The sequence below is a fragment of the Dendropsophus ebraccatus genome, chromosome 3 (assembly GCF_027789765.1).
Source record: "Dendropsophus ebraccatus isolate aDenEbr1 chromosome 3, aDenEbr1.pat, whole genome shotgun sequence".
NCBI classification, from domain to species: domain Eukaryota; kingdom Metazoa; phylum Chordata; class Amphibia; order Anura; family Hylidae; genus Dendropsophus; species Dendropsophus ebraccatus.
Window position 1 is genome coordinate 59,906,358 of NC_091456.1, and position 20,997 is coordinate 59,927,354.

At 44.6% G+C, this 20,997-nt stretch overlaps 1 protein-coding gene across 2 annotated transcripts in view; it reads left to right on the forward strand.

The window, feature by feature from the left end:
• The first annotated feature begins 3,494 nt into the window (after positions 1-3,494).
• CEMIP2 (cell migration inducing hyaluronidase 2) overlaps positions 3,495-20,997 on the forward strand; it is a 77,244-nt gene continuing 59,741 nt past the window's right edge. The window contains exons 1-2 of one of the 2 annotated variants that reach the window (XM_069961854.1): positions 3,495-3,619; positions 4,534-4,618. The gene's annotated coding sequence lies outside the window, so the exon portion shown is untranslated. The remainder of the gene's footprint in view (positions 3,620-4,533; positions 4,619-20,997) is intronic. The other variant, XM_069961855.1, reaches the window with a different exon arrangement.

Consider the following 20,997-nt stretch of genomic DNA (forward strand, 5'->3'; position numbering starts at 1 on the left):
CAGGATTTGGTCAGTAACAGTATGGCGGTAATATGTATGGTATTTTCTCTTCCTATATGCTGGTGTTATTGGTAATATCTTGGTGTGTGTATATATATATATATATATATATATATATATATACAGTGGTGCCTTGGTTTAAGAGTAACTTGGTTTAAGAGCGTTTTGGTTTAAGAGCTCACAGTTTTCCAAAATTGTGACTTGGTTTAAGAGCATTGCTTTGGTTTAAGAGCTCCCTGTACTGGGTGGGAGCGCGAGTGGAAGAGGGGCATGGTCTGCATAGCGGGGTCTGCAGCACTGTACTATGACCCAGGAAGTCTCTCTCTCACCTTCCAAATCATAGCAGATCCACTTCAGACTGGGGCTTGCATAAGGGGACAGGACTGTGGAGGTAATCTCTTCATAGCTGTAACCCCTCTCTCCCCAGAAAGAGAGTGTTGCATGTATGTGCCCACATATACCCTGCTCATTCCTTCATGCTCCCTGCAGTCTCTGTCCCCCCTTGTGTTTCCCATCCGCTCCCTTACTGTACAGTAACTTATAATATCACATATTCTTTTGTTTCTGAATGTTTGTTCAATTTGTTTTACATGTTATTCAGAATGATAAATTATTATTTTTGGGGTGGGGAACCAACTGTCTGCATTTCTATGATTTCTTATGGGAAAATTTGCTTTGGTTTAAGAGTGGATTTGGATTACAAGCACGGCCCTGGAACGAATTATGCTCGTAATCCAAGGCACCACTGTATATATATATATATATATATATATAAATAAATATATATAAACCAATAGCATCACTTGGTCATGAAAGGAGGGGGGGGGGGGGCCCAAGTTGACCTCTCGCACCAGGGCCCAGGAGGCATTAGCTAGAAGGCCCCTGCCTTCAGGTGTTTCCATCTGGCTCCTGAGGCTTGCTTCTTTCAGAGTACAGGGGAGGGCTCCCTGGCTGCTATTGGCCTCCATCACTGCTGTCAGACTCCTTGTTTCTATCAGTGGATGGGGCGGGAGTTCTGGCTGCATTTAGTCTGGTCATTTACTACCAGGAGTTGCCAGTGTATGTTCTCCAGGGGTATCTTACTGTACTACTTGTGATTAGACTCTTGGACTTGGCATCTGCCTCTGTACTTTGTTACCTCTTGAGCTCAATCTTGGACTGGACCCTGTTAATCCTTTGTTTGCTGTTTGGATTTTGACGTTACCTCCTGTTGCCGACATGGACTGTCTGACTAGTTATTGTACCTGTCTGTATGTTTTGTCTACTGCCCCGTATCCTTAGTTAGGCTAGGGACTGCCCCTAGTTGCTGCCCTAGGGTTAGCCTAGGGGAGAAATTAGACGGAGACAGGGTCGAGAAATAGGACTACCATCAACCTGGACGCCAGGACTCCCTGACACAAATACTTTAAAGCCTTGGTAGAAAATTTGCTAGGGATACAGGAAATGTCCTTAAAGGGATATTCCAGGAAAAATTCACTTTTGGATACAGCATATGTGTAAGAAGGGATTTGATTGTGCTAGGATAGCAAAGAGCTCCTAAAACCAGAAGTGAAAGAACAGGAACAGAAGACTTAACAGGTTAAGTTCATTACTCCATACAATGACAAATCACAGGAATATTCTATATAAATTCTGGCCAATCTTACAAGCCAATCCCCCTCAGTCACATATAAATCACACACACAACAGTCCGAAATATATTTGGTTCCAGGAGTCCGAGATGGGGGTGTTACCCTTACAGATGTTGTGTAGCATGTTCGAATATTGAGAAAGCATTGGAGCTTTTTCAATGGCCTGAAAAACTGAAAATCAAGCAGCATAATATCACCTGGGTTATAGAAGGCGCGCTGTACTATGCGACATGCCTGTGTAATTTAATCTGTGTTGGACTGACTTCAAAGAAAATATATCTACAATATTTGTCGTAGTATGGAGATTCAGGATACGTCCCTGCAGAAACCAATCTCTAGACATTTCAAATTGGCGCATAACAGCAATGGAAGCCTGTTGAAAGTGACAGGCATTGACAGAGTCCAGATTGGTAAAAGAGGGGGAAATTGGATGAAAATTCTTGCACTGGATTGTGCGAGTCCTAAGGATCTCAATGAGATACTGTATTAAAGTGACTGTACAACCAGGCTCAGGCTGAAGCACTGGAGGCGGGCCGACCCACCCTTAGTGGGAGGAAACCTCAGCCCCTCTATGATAGGGTTCCATTGATTGTAATGGAGTCACGTCATGGAGGGGCTGGGGTTTCTTCCCACTGAGGGTGGGTCGGCCTGCCTCCAGTGCTTCAGCCTGGGTCTAGTGGTACAGCCATTCTTGTAATGATGTTATACAGGGTTTGAGTTAGGCTGCATTCCCACGTTCCGTGATCCTGACGGATCACGGACGTGGAATGCATGTACCTCGCGCTGACGGATCAGGGACGTGGAATGCGAGTCCCCCGCGCCCGGACAGCATCTGTAATTAGATGCTGGGAGCGGGGGAAACTGTATTCATAATCGCCGCGCTGTACTGAATCAGCCGTGCGGTGCTGTTACTACATGGACTCCGGTACATGCATTCCACGTCTGTGATCCGTCAGGATCACGGAACGTGGGAATGCAGCCTTACTCATTGTAGGTAGGAGATTGACAGGTGCGCACTTTGGGTTCCCTGAGTAGGTATAAGTATTTTGTTTATACACTTTTTTATGTTTTTATTTTTATTTTTTTAGATACATGTGCGTTTTGTTCCTTGTGATGGGGAAAGAAGAAACGTGATTGGAGAAGAAAACGTCAACATGTAACATTATCTGTGTCTATGGGGTGGGAGTGTTTTCTGTTAAACTAGAGTTTATATATATATATATATATATATATATATATATATATATATATATATATATTTGCACTGATGTACTTTTTTATACTGTATATGGATATGTATTTTTGGGCATCACTAATAAATTTTATTTCTACTGATTGTATCATATGCATTGTGTTTATATAATGTATTTTTGTCACATGAAGTATTTTATCACTTCTAGTCATTCTTATGGGGGGTATTATGTATCATATTTATCATCAACAATGCAATGCTATAATTGTTTATTTGGATTAGTTTGTGTACAAATCTATAATGTGTATTTAGGTATGGGTATAGCACAGGGGTAGGGAAGCTTGGCTCTTCAGCTGTTGCAAAACTACAACTCCCATCATGCCTGAAGAGCCAAAGCTATAACTGTGTCATGCTGCACTGTGGTGCTTTAGGAGTTAAGCACCCTTTAGTGTCCTGCACTTATTAGTACTGCTGCATTCTCCCTCCCCCATGTTTATCTCCCAGGATTTGTTTCCATTTGAGGATGTGCAAGGAAAATCATCCAGCTGAGGCTGTATCCTCTGCAGGGAGCGTTTCCGGCGCCATGGTAACGTGTCGGGTTACGTCGGTTGCTTGACGTTACGACGCCGTACTATCCCACGGGTCATGTGACCGGCAGGGAGGCGGGGTCTGAGTGCTGGCAGTCACTTCCCAGCATAAGTAGGAGCAGATAGCACAGGGGCAGTATATACCTCCGCGAGAGAGCTGCATGCCGGCCGTGTGCTGGGGGAGTGATTGCCTGCGGCTGTAACATCAGGTAACGCACTGCTTACCGCTCTCCTGCCGCCGTGTCCTCTGACAGAACTTCTCTCAGTACTTGTTATATGGATTCCATGTGGGATGAGAAGGCTGAGGCTTGTGCAATAGTGCTGTGGGCATTGTCCGTGCTCTGTGAGCTCACATGTACTGCTTGTATATCTGGTAGATACTATTGTAGTAAGTTCTGGGGGTCAGTGCTCTTAGGATTAACCCTTCCTGTCCTAGTTTTCTTTTGTTTAGCATGTTAGCACTCTGCTCCCCCCTCGGTAATATATGTTACTGTGGTAATAACTATCTTCTCAGGGTGTCCTGTGCCTGTATGTGAGGTCAGGGCTGTAGCTGCCCAGCCTGTCACTGGTAGCTGCCCAGCCTGTCACTGGCAGCTGCCATTCTCCCCCCTGGTATCCCCCTGCACACTCCATCCCTGTGTGTGTATGTGAGGAGCAGGGCTGTAGCTGCCCAGCCCATCACTAGTAGCTGCCCAGCCCATCACTAGTAGCTGCCATCCCCCCCACCCCCTGTTATCCCTGTGTCCTCTCTTTATGGCCAGCAGTAGCAGTGTGGATGAGGCTAGCCTCTGTGCTGCCTCCTATACACACTATAGTCATAGCTCCTGCAATGCTTCCTCACTGTAGCGACCCTTCAGCAGTTCCCAGACCAGGAGGGAGCAGTCTAACATGGGATTTTAGTGTTCTCTGTGGCTACTTCTCTCTTCCTGCTCACTCATCCCCATCCATAGACTATAATGGGCAGTGCAGAGCCATCTTCACTTAACTTCTTTGTGATGTAGATGGCTTTTTCGTGGTGTTTGAAATAACACTTTAACTCCTTTTGTGTGTGTGTTTTATATCTTACTGAGATTTTTAAAGCATTGTAACTTTTTCTTTTTGGATTGGTGTTGCCCTTGTATAGGGATATTGTGCTGGGAAGTGGCCTGTGCCATGGGCAGGAGGGCAGTGCCCGGTCCTCTGCATCTGTGAGACCCTGCTCCACTCTGGTAAGTGTCCCTGGAGGACGAAATTCAGCTTTTATTGTAGCGAAGGTTTTGACTTATGGTGCGTTTATACAGAGAGATTTATTTGACAGATTTTTGAAGCCAAAGCCAGGAATGGATTTGAAAAGAGGAGAAACCTAAGTCTTTCCTTTATGACCTGTTCTGTTTATTGTCTCTTCTTGGCTTTGCCTTCAAAAATCTGTCAGATAAATCCCTGTGTAATCGCACCATTAGAAGCTGTGCATGTTCTGAGCATTGCAATACATAGTGATCAGCATCCCCCAGTCTAATCCAGCTGATAACAGAGAACACTAAAGTACAGCACTTTGCCTTTGGGACAGATGGATGTATATCAGAGCAATCTGAGTACACCCCATTCTGTGAGTGGCAGCTGTATGTTTATTGCAGGGCATATCTTGTCCACAGCACCCCTGGCATAATCTGTTAGGTGCCCAGTTTAATATGGAGGTAGTAGGATCACTGTTTAAGGCTGTGCTGCCACCGAATGCCTGTCCTCCTGCTCCCATAATATCATATGACAGCACCTTTTCTTAATGCAATGCCTCCTACCTGCTCCTTTATAAGAATTTGTCATATGTCATCTAAGGTATGGAAGTCAGGAAGCCTTTAACCCTTGTGGTGGAAGTAGTGCTGGTCAACTTTTCTTTTTTTTTTTTTTTTTTCCTTTTGTATACCTACCTATAGAAGCCCAAAACATAAATCTAAAAGGTTCTTTAGGCATGTCAGGAGTTATTGAGGGGATTCTGTGCCATCGTAGGGGCCATGATGATTTCTCGGAAGATAGTCAGCACTTCGTTATTCTAGTGATCCGTGTGCACCACAGGACTATGGCACCTGGGTTGGCATATTTATAATTACCATGTCAATTGGAACTTTTGGTCAGATGGTATCTCCCTTGGTTGCGAACTTAAGTGGATGTAGCTGGTAGGTAATACTGAGGGTATGAGATAAAGGAAAGGCGGCAGCAGGGTTATCATAGGGGTTGTAGCCTTTTCTGAAGGTATGGACTTCAAGTTACTTTTAAAGCTTTAGTGAGAGTCTGTGGTCATGAATTCCAGAGTATTGGGGATGCAATAAATTTTATTGTTGCTGCTTCCTGAAGTGTGTGTGTGTGTGTAGTTTTATTCCCACCAAGTGCAGTGCAGGTTTATTTGCTTATTGAACAGTATAGGTGTCTGTTGCATGGATGCCCCTGGCCAGAAATAAGTAGGAGTATATTTGCACAAGACTAATCTGATGCAGAAATTTCTCTGTCTGTTCTGTTCATCTGAATGGGTGTGGAGACATCCATACACATGCTGCAGCAACATCCCCACTCAGATCTTGGGAACAGATTTCAATTTGCAGACATTTCTGCAACAAATTATCTTTGTGTGAAGATTTCCTTAGGGAAATAAGTACAGTCATTGAAGCTCTTATACATATGTGTGCGGCTTCCTCATACATACTTGGCAATGAGTGCCTGGTGAGGATACATATGTACTTGCCCATGTTAATACTGGGGACCCCGGCGTCTTGTTTCCCTCCGCCAGTATCACTGTAACAGCGATCTGAAGAGCGTCTTATCTGTAATGAACTACACATGTACATGTTTATACACAATAGAAGGTTGCACAAACCTGAAGTGAACGTCACGGTATTTAGAATACAGAAATACTATATTTGCTGAGTGTAGTATTTTTTTTATTTTAAGTTTTTCGGAGGAGCAGGCATGTTTGTTAAAGTGCCATTGTTTTATTATCCGATGCACTTTAAGGAACCAAATAAACACTGTCACTTAAAAAAAAAAAAAACAAATGTCCCAAGTGTCAAAAGATTTGATTGGTTAGAATTTTGGTCTTTAGGCAGCAGATTGCTGGGGTCCTGTGGCCCTAGAAGTCATAGTTAGTCAGCTGCTTATCTTCAGGTGTAAACCGTGTGTATTCATTTTTTTTGTGTGATGGCTATGCACACAGCGAGACTTGGCAATGTACTCATATAAGCAGATGCCATTTAAGGGCCACATAAACGATCAAGCAGTTATTCATGTGGCCCTTCCTACATAATCAATGAGCCATGTAAAAGGCTCTTCTGCTGTATTGAGCCCTACTATAAAGGACCCTTAGGGTCATTTTACACACTCAGATATTGGATAGATTATCTGACAGATTTTTGAGGCCAAAAGAGGAGGAAATATTACTACAGTGGTGCCTTGGATTATGAGCATAATCCGTTCCGGGACCGTGCTTGTAATCCAAATCACTCTAAAACCAAAGCAAATTTTCCCATAAGAAATCCTAGATATGCAGACAATTTGTTCCACACCCCAAAAATAATGTTTTTTTTTTTTTAAATTTCTGAATAACATGTAAAACAAATGAAACAAACATTTATAAACAGCTGAATGTCATATATTATGTGTATAATGTATAGTAAGGGCATAACCCTGATAACACAGCAGCAGTTTGTAGATACAGGATGGAGCTGCAGATCCCCATAATGCAGCAGCGTAGTACAACAGGCTAGAATAGAGAAGCAGGGCTTCTGTCAGAGGTTTGTGTGGTCACATGACAGCAATGGGGAAGGGGTGTGTGTTCAGCATGGACCAATCAGGACTGACAGACTGCAGGGAGTATGAAGGAATGAGCAGGGCAAATATGGGCTCATACATGCAGTCCTCTCTGTCTGGGGAGAGAGGGGTTACAGCTATGAAGAGATTACCTTGCCGCTCCCCCACTCACGCTCCCACCCAGTACAGGACGCTCTTAAACCAACCAAAACAATGCTCTTAAACCAAGTTACCACTGTATATCCTTTATGACCTGTTCTGTTTAGTCTGTTCCTGGATTTGGCTTGATAAATCTGTCTTTGTAAAAGGACCCCAAGTCTTGACCCCAAAGTAACCATTACAACTCATGACCTGTGTTGTGGTAACTTTGTGTGGTTTTATGAAGAATCACAGGAGGGTCTGTATAGTAAATTAGATGCTCATGCTGCACTTTCTAATTTTTATTTTTATTTTGCACCTTCTCTTTTGAAGTCCTATACCCATGAGAAGCCCTGTTGTAATAGGCTCTAAAGTACACCCTTCCATTTCCCGTAGATATTTTTTTGTTAGTCTTATGCCTGTTCCAGACCTCCAGGGACAAGCATACCAGGTTTTACTTGTGTGAATTTATTTTACACATAAGTATCGCTACAGATAATGTAAAATACATTATCTCCAAAGAGGAAATCATTGCCATTTCCCTTAATAATAAAATGTCTAGCTTCAGGAAATGACGCAGTAGTTCATGAGTTATTGAGGCATGTTCTGTACAATGCATTGGGCATCAAAACAGCCATTTAAAATAGACAATGCTCAGCAGAACGGGTTAGATAATCTGGGAATTGTAGCAACTGCTCACCTGGGTAGCACAACTGCAAATGATAAAACCCCCAAAACTAATGGATTTTTGGTTTTAGAACTGGGGCAGACAGAAAAGCAATGCTATATGCTCCTGCAGCATATTATTTTCTTAAGGTTGGAGTACTGACAACTTATACTAATTTCCAGAGCATAATAGCTAGGAAAACAGCTAAGCATAGCCACATCTACTCCATACTCACTCATTTTAAATTTAGATAATATTCACATTTTTTCTTTAAAGGGAAACGATCAGCAGATTGTACGAATCTAACCTGCTGATTTATCCCGGCTGTGCACAGAGTGCTCAGGATGAAGGTATGTTTTACGCATTTCAAAATGCGTCCAGTTGCCCATCAAATTAGTAACTTTGCCTGCGGAGGCCACAGCTACTCTGGCAAATGTAATAAACAGTGGCTATTCTAAGGAATTACCTTCCGGGTATTTGGAGGGTGGCTTGAGTGCATAGACGCTGCCTGTACTCAATCCTCTTAAATGATGATTATAGCACTGCATTTTAGACACGTACCTTTTGCTGGTTTGTTGCCATGCGTTGTATCTGCAGTTCAGGGTACAGATACAGATTTTACAGAACTGCTTTGAACAATTTCCTGTGGAAATGCAGTGTAAAGTGATAGCTGTAAAACTGACTCTTAGTAGCTGGTGTGTGTTGGCAGAGAAGTGAGAAATAATACTCGGTCCCATTTGATATTCTGCTAGAAGTCCAGCTTACAGGTAGCGTTACACACGTACACACATTGACTCGGCACGTCACTGGTCATACATCCCAGTCAGCATTTATCTTCAGACTTCTGTCCTGTTAGTGTACCTGCATTATTTTTACTGTGATAGGTTATGTTGTTCAGACAAAGCGACAAGACAGTAATATATCAGTCAAAATGACCTTCTAGGTTAGAAATAGAAGATCATGAATTTAAAGATCTGGAGCCTGGGCCACCACCATTTTCCCAAATAAGGGGCTCAGTCCTGCCATGGCCCTGGGCAGGTTACTGGATGCCAGTTGCTTGCTGAGAATGTTGTGTTTTTTTTCCAATAATGGATATTTATAAGCAGGGTTAGGGGCTGTTCATGTTTCAGCTGTATATTCAGTTTACCATCAAAAAGTGTATCCACCCTATACAGTGTCATAGCCATAAATATTTAATAGACCATCCATAGTCTACTTGTGACTTGGGTCAGTTTTATGCCGGTATTCCTTTATTGATGGGACAACTATAGTAAAAGTATGGGTCTGTTAAACCAAGCTGTCAGTTCATCAGACCTGCAGCCTGCCCAGAGCCTGCAACCTTGATATGGACACACAAATGCACCTGCATTGTTAGTGTGAATGCAGTTTAAGGCTATGTTCACACTATGTACATTTCAGGCAGTATTTGGTCCTCAAGTCAGATCCTCATAGCAACCAAAACCAGGAGTGGATTGAAAACACAGACAGGCTATGTTCACACAATGTTGAAATTGAGTGGATGGCCGCCATATAACGGTAAATAACTGCCATTATTTCAATATAACAGCCGTTTTAAAATAACAGCAAATATTTGCCATTAAATGGCGACCATCCACCCAATTTCACCATTATGTGAACAGAGCCTTTCTGTGTTTTCAATCCACTCCTGGTTTTGGTTGCTATACAGCCTCAAATATACGTAGTGTGAACCCAGCCTAAGGGTGCGTTCACACGTACAGGATCCGCAGCAGATTTGATGCTGCGTTCAGTTATTTAGTCAAATCTGCACCATCAAATCTGCTGTGGATCCTGTACATGTGAAGCTACCCTAAAGCATGGTTTTGTGCAAATATAACTTATACTGGTGTATTACCGGCCAATGGTGGTCACAAGTAGATGCTGGCTGCAGGTTAACACCTGAAATGTAATGTCGACAGCCCTATAGAATTTGGGGTCTATATACCAATGTTAATGACAGTTTGGAGACCAGTTGTGGCCACATCCTTTTGATGTTTTGAATCCTACTAAGACTTGGGCAGCCATTACCTTCTCGCGTATGTGGGTAATTTATCATGACTGCCGTTTTTATACACAAAACATAGGAGGATTATGTGCCAAACTTTATTAGAAGTGCAAGTCTCTAAAATAAACCTGGCAAATCTTTTACCGTGTGGTGCACAGTAGTCACTGATCAGGCTATGCCAGCTATTACCCATAGGTTACTGGCATGACATATGCCAAATTGGCAAAGCTGTGGGAAGCCACCTCCTCCTGCTAAGCCCAACCTACTTGTTGGCATATAAAACTAGAAAAGCTTAATTTTTGTTTATCATAAAACCTGGCTTGTGGAAGAATCTGCACATGACTACACAAGTAAGAAGATGCAAGGGCACTCACCATTCGATGCAAGTAGTCTTTATTGGTGATCTTCTAAAAACATGATTAGCAGCCGGCGAGGACGCCGTGCACCTCCAGCAGACAGCTGTTTTGCGATATTCGCTTCGAAGCTGACGAATGGTGAGTGCCCTTGCATCTTCTTACTTGTGTATCTATGAATTAGAGGCACTTCATTGCCGTTCAACAAGTGAGCACCACCATTGCAAAGTCAAATGGGACTACTCCACCCATCCCACAGTGTGTCCTAGCCGCATGAGAAGGGTTGTAGTGCCGGTTGCTGTAACTACTTTGCTAAAATCTGCACATGACTAGTACAATGTAGTGATGTCACGATACCAGAATTTTGAGTTCGATACCAATACCAACTTTTTTTTTTTTTTTCAATGCTTGATACCAATTCGATACTGAATAAATTATATTGAAAATTAGAAATGCCCCCCATCAGGTCAGTAACGAACCAATTCACATTCCTTTAATTTTATTACTTTAAAAAAGTTTCCATTATTTAAAATGTGCTTTAAAAATTGCCCTATTCTCACTCCTAACACTGTTACCTGTCTGGCTGTGGTGTGAGGGGTCTTTTTTTTTTTGCCATGATCTGTAGTTTTATTCAGTAGCATGTTTTTATGTGCTACTGAACTTGGGTGTTTTTTTTGCGTTTGCACTGTTTACCGTTTGTGATCAGGAAGGTGATAATTTTATAGTAAGGACATTAACACTCCAACTATCTGGGAACAATGGGGGTTGTAGTCATGTAACATACCATCTATCAGGGGGATGGGATGATATGGGCTGTAGTCATGTAACACTTCGGCTATCTGGGGGATGGTGGGGGTTGTAGTCATGTAACACACACCAGACATCAGGGGGATTATAGTAATGTAATTACTTCAGCTTTAAGGGGATAATGGGGATTATAGTCATGCAACACACACTTGTTTGTTTGTGCGGCAGGGTAATCAGGTTACAGCTCCCCCCTCCCTTCCCAGTCAGAGCACGACCGACCCCCTCCTCACCCGCACTGATGTCTGCCCCGGGAGTCTCCTGACGGCCCGGCCTGCCGCTCCTCTTCACAATCCTGTGCCGCCAGATGGCTGCGTCTCCTCCAGCCTCCCCCTCCGTCCTCCTCACCTGGATCGCGCTGCTCTCTCTCTCCTGCCGCTGACCCTACTCTGCCCTTTGGATGACCTGAGCTATGCAATGCTACATATTATTGCTGTAGCATTGCATAGATCAGTATCAGTGCTCTGCTATCAGCAGAGACACCAGGAAGGTGAGTGCGGACCTCGGGCTGTGAGGTGACCCATCAGCCCCCTGCACTCACATTGCGGGGGTGCCGATCGGACACTTCACAGCCACCTGTCAATCATCCATTTCAATGCCGCGATCACATTACATCGCGGCATTGAAAGGGTTACATGCAGTCATTAGCAGCCGGGGTCTGTTACACATAGTAGCCGACCCCTGCTGCATATACAGCGCTCTCAGGATGGGAGAATGCCGCTGTCAGTTGTGACAGCGGCATGTATACAGTTACATAGCCGGCACAAGCCATCGCTGTGTGCCGGCAATTTGAATTTGGTGCCACCGGGGGCAGAAGCTGCGCGGGACCGAAGACATGACAGGTGGGAGCAGGGGGCGGGACACAGAACACGGCCGGCGCTCAGATAGCCGCTGGCCGTGTTCTCTGCTTTATACTTTATGTTCTACTGCGCTATTATGCAAATTATAAAGTATCGATACCAGGAAATCCTGGTACCGAATAGTTTTTTGCCCCGGAATATCGATAGTAGTATTGATATTTCCGTGCATCCCTAGTACAATGGTACTCATCCTTTTACATTTGAAGTAGGATAGGTCTAGGCCCCATTACGCTTGGAGCATTATATAAATTGGTTAACCCGGAGCATGGTAGAAAGGCCTTGTACAAAGAGAACCTCTGATATAGATGCATACCACATGCCTCTCATGTGTAGTTCCGGCTTACCATGTGCCTCTTGTGACATGTAGTACACTGCATATAGTTGTCAGCAGACATTCGACTAAACAGCTGGTTGTACAGACTGTCAGAGCCATGTTCTCTGGTGACCCTATAAATGTGTCTCCAGTTGCTTGTGAAATGTGTTGAAACCATCGTTTCTGGTAGGCCTGAACTGGGGGGGGGGGGGGGGGGGGGGGGCGGGGACCTGCATTACAGAGGAAGCCCCGACGTCCCTCAGACTTTGATGGCCCTCAGCAGGGTATTATACTGACAGCTTAGAAATGGAAGCTGCTCTTGCTGTCCTGACCCAAGCCCAGAGTAAAACCCACAAGGAAATGGAAAATGATGAATTATTAGTTGCAGCTTGGAAGGCCGGTGCTGGTGTACATTACAACCACAGTGTACATGACTTTCTTGTGGCTCCACTCTTCTCACAAGTCTGCCCTAATGCTCAATTCCTGTAATGTACATTAGTATGGTTAGGATTTAACCCCTTACGGACATACTCAATTCATGTTTAAAAAGCCGTAGTGCTTGCATTTGTGTTTTCACCTACTGATTCATATAAGCACCAATTGTACTTTGCAATGGTAAACTTATTTATTTATTTTTTCATAAAATGAAATTGAAAAAATGCCTTCCCCAATTTGGCAGAATTTGTCTACACTGCTGACCCTGGGGTAAAACTGACAAGTTATCTATGTTTCTCAAATCTATATGATTACTACAATAAGCAACTTGTAAAACTTTTAACTTAACTGCTTTTTAAAAATTTACCTTTAAAACTGCTCTATTCTGATCCCTATAACTATAGATGAGCGAACTTACAGTAAAAGCAAAGCAAAGAGCTTCATTATCTCTACAGTCCGCTGGCTCCGGCTGCCTTTATGCTCAGTGCCTCTCCTCCCTGGGTGCTGGGAAAGTTTCCCGTATCCAGCTTTTCCCAGCACACGGGGAGGAGCAGCAGTGAGGTAAAAGCCAGCAAGCTGATGAGTGGATTGCGGAGATACTGTACTTACTGTAAATTCCCTCTTCTCTACCTGGAACACTTTTATTTGTGCCATGGTCTGTCCTTTTTATCGGTATCTTGCTCTCATATATGCGACTCTTTGATCACTTTATTTTAACTTCTCCAGACTTGATGTGACCAAAAATCTGCACTTTTGCGTTATTTGAGTTTACGCCATTTACCATGCTAGATCAGGAATGGGATGATTTTTAAGTTTGGGCGATTCCGCAAACAGCAATGGTAATTTTTTTTTTTTCCCCATAAAATGTGAAAATGGGGGTTGATTGAAACTTTTAATATAGGAAGGGGTATTTTTTTTTTACAGTACTTATCAGCTGGTGTATATCCTGCAGGAAGTTTTTTTGTATTCTTTCCAGGCTGGAGAGGTTTTTTTTTTTTTTTTTAATGGGGGGGGGGGGGATTTGCTACTGCTCTGGACAGTTGGCACCATCTTACCTACTGAAAAGAATACACCACCTCTTGGAGAAGTCACAGCTGCTGGAAGACCTTGAGTGTTTTTTTTTTTTTTTTTTTTTCTCTCCTTCTCTTGACTACCACTTTTGGTCCTCAGGCATGTCCTCCTATAGCACCTTGCGAAACCAGTCCATCAATAACCTTTATGATGTCTACAGTAATTTACTGTGAATCATCTCTTAGCACCTTGGTAGCCTTTTCATCATCCTTGTGTTATGGTATGGCAGAGAGGAGTAGGTACTACTACAGACAATTAGGGAAAAGGAAGTCTGTGTGTGCACTACTAGCAAACAGGCCAGCTGTGGTCCTGCCCCTGAAAAGGAGAGAATGAGAAACAGATGTCCACAATAGGCCGTCCTTCATTGTAAAGATAGGGTTTTCTGTGTGTCCCAGTTAATTGCAGGTGCTTTTTGGGAAATGGCTGACCAGGGGCGGTGCATAGCTGATCTATTATTGCTTACCTAGTCTGTAGTTAGGCCATCAGACTTTCAATAAAGGCTTTAAAGCAGCTTTTCCCTGTCAAGGGCCAGTCTGGCATTAATTGAGGGCCGCATACTGTAAGCGGCAGTTTGTAGCGTGGGTTTGTAGCACCCGGGGCAAGGCAAAGTATTTTCCCCTCTGTGATGCCTCTAGTACCTGATGTGATGCCTGGTAGCCAGAGTTAACCCCTTGTTAACAGACACAGGAAGATGCTGTGTATGCCAGCTCCTGCCTCACAAGAGCGGCGCACGTCACAGGAGAGCCACGGGCCGCACCAGGAGGTCTCGGGACGGAGGTTCCCCACCCCCGCTTTAAAGTAACCCCTGGCTGCAACATTTTCAGCATAAAGAAAAAAGTTTTGAAAATATCATAAGCCATGGAAAATCTTTGGCTGGCAACAATCTGATATGTAATGATGCATGAATGAAGTTTTTCCAATAATACAAAAACATAGGACAGAACGTGAAGAATCTACCTCTAATAAAAACAGCCTGCACATGGAGCGGCACAGTCCCGCCTCGCCCATTTATTGTTAGTCTAGGTGTGTCTGGAATGAGACAAGGTGGGTCATCTGCATCCTGTCCCTAAATGTCCATCTCTGTATGTAAAGGGCAGCAAAGATCCTGGGATCTGGGTGACCTCTCTGTGGGGCATCGCTGTAAATAACTCAATCCGCTGTACACTCTCTTCATTCACAGCTGCCATGCAGCATATATCTGTTTTCCATGGAAAAATATGAAGGAAGAGAGAACCATGGCTGCGGCTAAGTTCCTGTCAATTTTGACAAATATATATATGCTGAGGAATCATTTTTACATTGATTCTAGGAAAACCCTAAATAAGTAATAGAGTCAGTCAGTGTGTGCTGGAAATGGCTATTACTGTATATTACATGGGGGAGGGGGGGAAACTGGATCAATGTAAGCAGGACAGCACTAGAAGATGGAGGAGGAATGGGTTCAAACCCTTGGGAAATGGCATTACTCGTAGTGGGATGGTGAGTCCAGCTGGGGGAAGGGATTGAGCTTTCAGCAAGAGCAGAACGGCTACCCCTTCCTCACAGATGCAAGCTATTATATCTTCATGAGACAAAAAAAATCATACAAATGTAATAAAATACACCTCAGAGATGTGCCCCCCTGTAAATATAATGGAAATCTTTAGATGCAAATGGTGAATCTTTATTATTTTCATACTGCATTGTTTATTACTTTATTATTGTACAGCCATATCATTTATGCTTTATTTTATTCTAGCTGTGATGACCTCTGAAAAGTTTTGGGCTGATTTGAGTATGGAGGCGTGTGTGTGTGTGTGTGTGTGTGTGTGTGTGTGTAATATATAAATAAATATATATATATATATATATATATATATATATATATATATATATATATATATATATATATATAAAATTATATAAATAATTCCCCCCCCCCCCTTGACAAGATGCTGATGTATACCTCCAATGTACTGGTGATAGTATGTCTGTGAGGTGGGTTTCACATCATATATCAGTCAGGTGGGGGGGAGGCTTGTGAATATAATGTAGCTGCTGTATTCTATCTTTGGTGCTACCAACTAGACAGCACAGTGGTCTTGTCGCTGTATGTTGTAACAAATCCAAGGATGGCAAAATCATCCGGGGAGATTTATCAAACTGGAGTAAAGTAGAATTGGCTTGGTTGTTATAGTTGCCCCTAACAACCAATCAGATTCCAATTTTGTTTCTCAAAGAATCTGTGAGGGATGGAAAGTGGAATGTGGTTGCTAGGGGCAACTAAGACAACTCTTTACACTAGTTTGTGTTGTCAAATACACTAATGCGTTTGGAACTAAGGCCTGATTCACATCTCATTTTTGAGCTACATCACTTCAAAATGGTGTGATAAAAAAAGAATACTCCATTGTATACTATTATCAATAGTAACAGTGTTTTTATTTTATTTCCTTCTTTCAAATATATACTGTTCGGTAGTATTCAGACATGTAGTAGACTAGGTAAAGAATAGTGTATATAAATGCTGCTGCTTCTGAGAAGTAAAGGCCCTATTCCACGGAACGATAATCGTCCCGTGGAATAGAGTGCAACGATTAGCCGACATCCAGCCGTTCAATAGGAGCATCGGCAGCAGACACTGCTGTATCCTATGGGCTGCCCGGACGATCAGCCATCAGCCCCCTTCCCCCCCCCCCCCGCAGCTCCCCTCCTGCCCCTCCCGCACTCACCTGCTCGCTGCAGCCGCGTTGAATAGTGGCGGCAGCGAGCGGGGAATGAGGAGCAAACGAGCGCTGAGAGTGCTCATTTGCTCCTCTAAACGACCCGTGGAATAGGGGCTTAAGGCGAAAGCTGAATGTGTTAGTTCCTGAGAGAAATTCTCAGGATACAGAAACTATTAAGTATGTTAGCACCTTTTAACCCTTATGTGCCTACTGCCATGTATGTAATAGGGCCTTTACAGTGGATGGTGCATCACATTGTCTCAGGAGCTGATTCTGCTTTACATGGCAAGGGTGTAACCTGTTGCAGACGTCCGCTGTGTGTGTCGGTTATTTTATGGATTTCACCACTTCTAGAGTAGCTTCACACATACAAGATCCGCAGCAGGGATGGAGCCCACAGTAAATCTGCAGCATGATCCCCATGTTACATGTGCAGGCGATGCTGCTGGTTCGCTGCAGCTTTGCAGTTAAAAAATCTCTGCATTCAGAAATGGTAAACCTGCTGCCGGTCACATCAGAAGACTCCTATGAACCATGGCTACAGATAAATAACTAACTAACTAAATAAAACTAACTAAAAATAAACCTTCATTCTCTTACCCCCCTCAATGTAAAATGTCCTATGGAGGAAGATGTTCCTTAATTTCCATAGAAATGTATTGGCAGCTGTAGGTGGAAAACGTGCGACACCACAAAGTGTGTAAACCATTGTCTGTATTACATATTGTGCCACAGTATGTTGTATGCACACTTGGTTTGTTTTTGGTGTAAATGAGCAATGTTTTTTTTTTTTTAATGATTAGAGATCATTTGCATTGTGTCCGTCCTCTCTCTTTAAAGCGGCAGCGGCTCTTGTCATGGATATATCCTAGTCCCTTCACCATCTACTTTTGTTTCTTTTTTAGGCTGGATAACCGCTTTTAAAGGGGGTAATCAGCATATACAGGGCTCCAGACTAAAAAATTTACCTGGGAGCCATTGGCTCCTAACCTGAAAAATTTAGGCGCCAAATAGAATATTTGGTCGCCAACATTTTAAACCTTGTAAAATTAATGTAAAATTAATGTTATGTTAAATGGGACTTATTGTGTGCAGAGGCCACGGCAGCATCCTCCTCCTTTAGATCCTTTCTTTGTTTGAAAACGTTCAACATGGAAACTTGCAACTTGACAACCATATACAGTCTGACTCAGTACTTCAGCTTCACTTGGCTAGCCTTTTAATGAGGCTTACTCTTCTGAACTTGAACTTAAAGGGAACCTGTCGACCCTGGTGCCGGGGTGACAGGCTCCTAACCCCCCGTTAGAACCCCCTATAATCACCTCATCGCGCCGGGTCCCGCTTCTGAAGATGGTCGGGTCACGGAGATCTCAGCCGCTGCAGCCCGGCGTGCGCTGAGAGATGAGTCCAACGCTCATAGAGAATGACGGGAGAGTCCAGCGCTCCGTCATTCTCTATGAGCGTTGGACTCATCTCTCAGCGCACGCCGGGCTGCAGCGGCTGAGATCTCCGTGACCCGACCATCTTCAGAAGCGGGACCCGGCGCGATGAGGTGAGTATAGGGGATTCTAACTAGTGATGCACCGAAATATCAATATTTCGGTCAGAAAAAACGGTTCGATACCAGGATTTCCTGGTATCGATACTTCATGTTAATCTGCACTATTATGCAGATTAACATGAAGTATGGTGCAGAGAACACGGCTGGCAGCTACCTGAGCGCCGGCCGTATTCTCTGTGTGCCGCCCCCTGGTGTCCCCTCCTCCGCCCGCGAGCTCTCCGCTCCCGGCGGTGCCAAATTTAAATAGCCGGCACACAGCGATCGCTAGTGCCGGCTATTTGCAGGGGTCCTCAACTGGCGGACCGCGGTCCGAACCCGGACCCCTGGTCAGACCTCCTAACCACCCCGGATCCGGTCCGTCCCGCTCCCCATCGCACTGCCTCCCGCCCCATAGGCGTACTGTCCTTAGATGTCAGTACGCCTGTGGGGCTGGGGGCAGTGTCGGTCCGGCCCCCGGCTGATACGCGCTCTCTGGGGATTTCCCGGGGATTCCCCAGCAGAGCGCGCACCACAGACCTCAGTGTACGCTGCCGGCCTGTCCTTCCCGGAAGTGCAGGCCGGCGGCGTACGCTGAGGTCACTGATGCGCGCTCTGCTGGGGAATCCCCGGGACATCCCCAGAGAGCGCGTATCAGCCGGGGGCCGGACCGACGGGAAGAGACGAAGACAGCCGCAGCGGGGAACGAGGTGCTAGGTGAGTTGTTTTTATTTATTTTATTTTTTTTTCTATCTGGGGGGGCATCTACAAGGGGAGAGCGCACAGGGGGCTGTATACTACAGGGGGGACCTCACAGGGGGCTGTATACTACAGGGGGGACCTCACAGGGGGCTATATACTACTGGGGGACAGCGCACAGGGGGCTATATACTACTGGGGGGAGCTCACAGGGGGCTATATACTACAGGGCGAGAGCGCACAGGGGGGCTATATACTACTGCGGGAGCAACAGGGGGCTATATACTACTGAAGGAGAGCGCACAGGGGGGGCTATACACTACTGGGGGAGCAACAGGGTGGCTATATTCTACCAGGGCAGTCACCCCCTTTGTACCTAATATCAAAGGCCTGGTGAGAGAGAGAAAAATGCCAATTTTCCCGCTAATAAGCAGCAATTCTGTATATAAATAGTTGAACGTTTGTGACAAAGTAACAAAACACGTTTCCTACTGATGTTCAGCTCGGACCTTCACCTGACAATAGACCCCGGTAAGTGGACCTTCACTAAAAGTTGAGTACCCCTGCCCTAAAGGGTAGATGCCGCTGTCATAACCGACAGCGGCATTTAACCCCTGCAGAGCCGCTCCATATGCAGCACGAGTCTGCTGCATATGGATCGGCCCCTCACTGCTAATGACTGCGGCCCGCAATCCCGCGGGCGGCAGTCATTCAACCATTCCAAATACGGGACCCGCCGGTGCTGCGGTAGCGGTCCCTTACACCAGCCAGTTCCCCAACCTCCGGGTCCACAATCCTGTCGCCGCCCCTCCATTCCCGCGGGGCCCACCGATACAGTGGCACAACAACTCCCAGAATACCTTCTTGTGGGGAGTTGTTGTTCACAAGGAGGCATGCTGGGAGTTGTAATGCATTAGCAGCCTCCTGGCACAACAACTCCCAGCAGCATACCTCCTTATGCACTACATCCCCCAGCATACCTCTTTGTGCACGAGGAGGCATGCTGGGAGTTGTAGTGCACAAGAATGTATGCTGCACAGAGTTGTGTCAGGAGCTGCACAACTGCAATTCCCAGCATACCTCCTTGTGCACTACAACTCCCAGCATACCTTCTTGTGGGGAGTTGCAAAGCACAAGGAATTATGCTGGAAGTTGTTGTTCACCAGGAGTTATGCTGGGAGGTGTAGTGCACAAGGAGGTATGCTGGGAGTTGCAGTTGCGCGGCAGCAGCCTTTCAAAACATCCCAGCATACCTTCTTATGCACTACAACTCCTAGCATACCTCTCTGTGCACTAAAACTCCCCACAAGAAGGTATTCTGGGAGTTATTGTGCACAGGGAGGTATGCTTGAGGTTAGTGGGGAATAAAAATGTAAAAAAAAGTGTTTTAAAATAAAACAAAAAATAAAGGTTCTAATAATCCCCTTTTCCCTTTTTTTCAAAAAAAAAGTAAAAAAAAAAACATACATGTATCCATTACATGTGAATTGTCCGAACTATAAAATGTAACAAAGTGATCAAGAAGTCACATAAATAAAAATGTTGTGCATGGGGGGAACATATCTGTAGTCAGGGAAAAGGGAAATTATATTTGTATTTTTACGTGTTTTTTTTTTTCTCAAACTTTTTATTTAGTATCGAATTGGTATTGAGTATCGAAATCCGAAAGCTGGTATCGGTATCGAACTCAAAATTTTGGTATCGTGACATCCCTAGTTCTAACGGGGGGTTGGGAGCCTGTCACCCCGTCACCGGGGGTGACAGGTTCCCTTTAAAAGCTTGCAACAGTCTATACATACTGAGCTAGACTTATGACTGCAGCCATAGTGACCCCCCACAAGATGTGTATATAAATAGATATATCTCTCACCTAGTGACTAATGCAAGTGACCCCCTACAATAGACACCTGAGGGGCCCTGATAATAATAATTGTGCATATATCTATCCCCCAGTGTCTGCAGCCAGTTTGCCCTACACGTATAGATGACCCTCTCCTATTATAGATGCCCCCCCTTTCCTCTATGCTAAGCAGTATTTAAAAAAAAAAACAAACACACAAACTCACCTGACAACCCGCTCCCCCGGCGATCCTCTTCTTCTTCAGGCGCTGTCCCCGGCTGAAGCGCGGCTGCCGGGGGTGTCCCATCCTATCCCCGGCAGCACGGCGCATCAGTGAGCTCCCTGTACGCCGGGGCTGTGACTTCTGA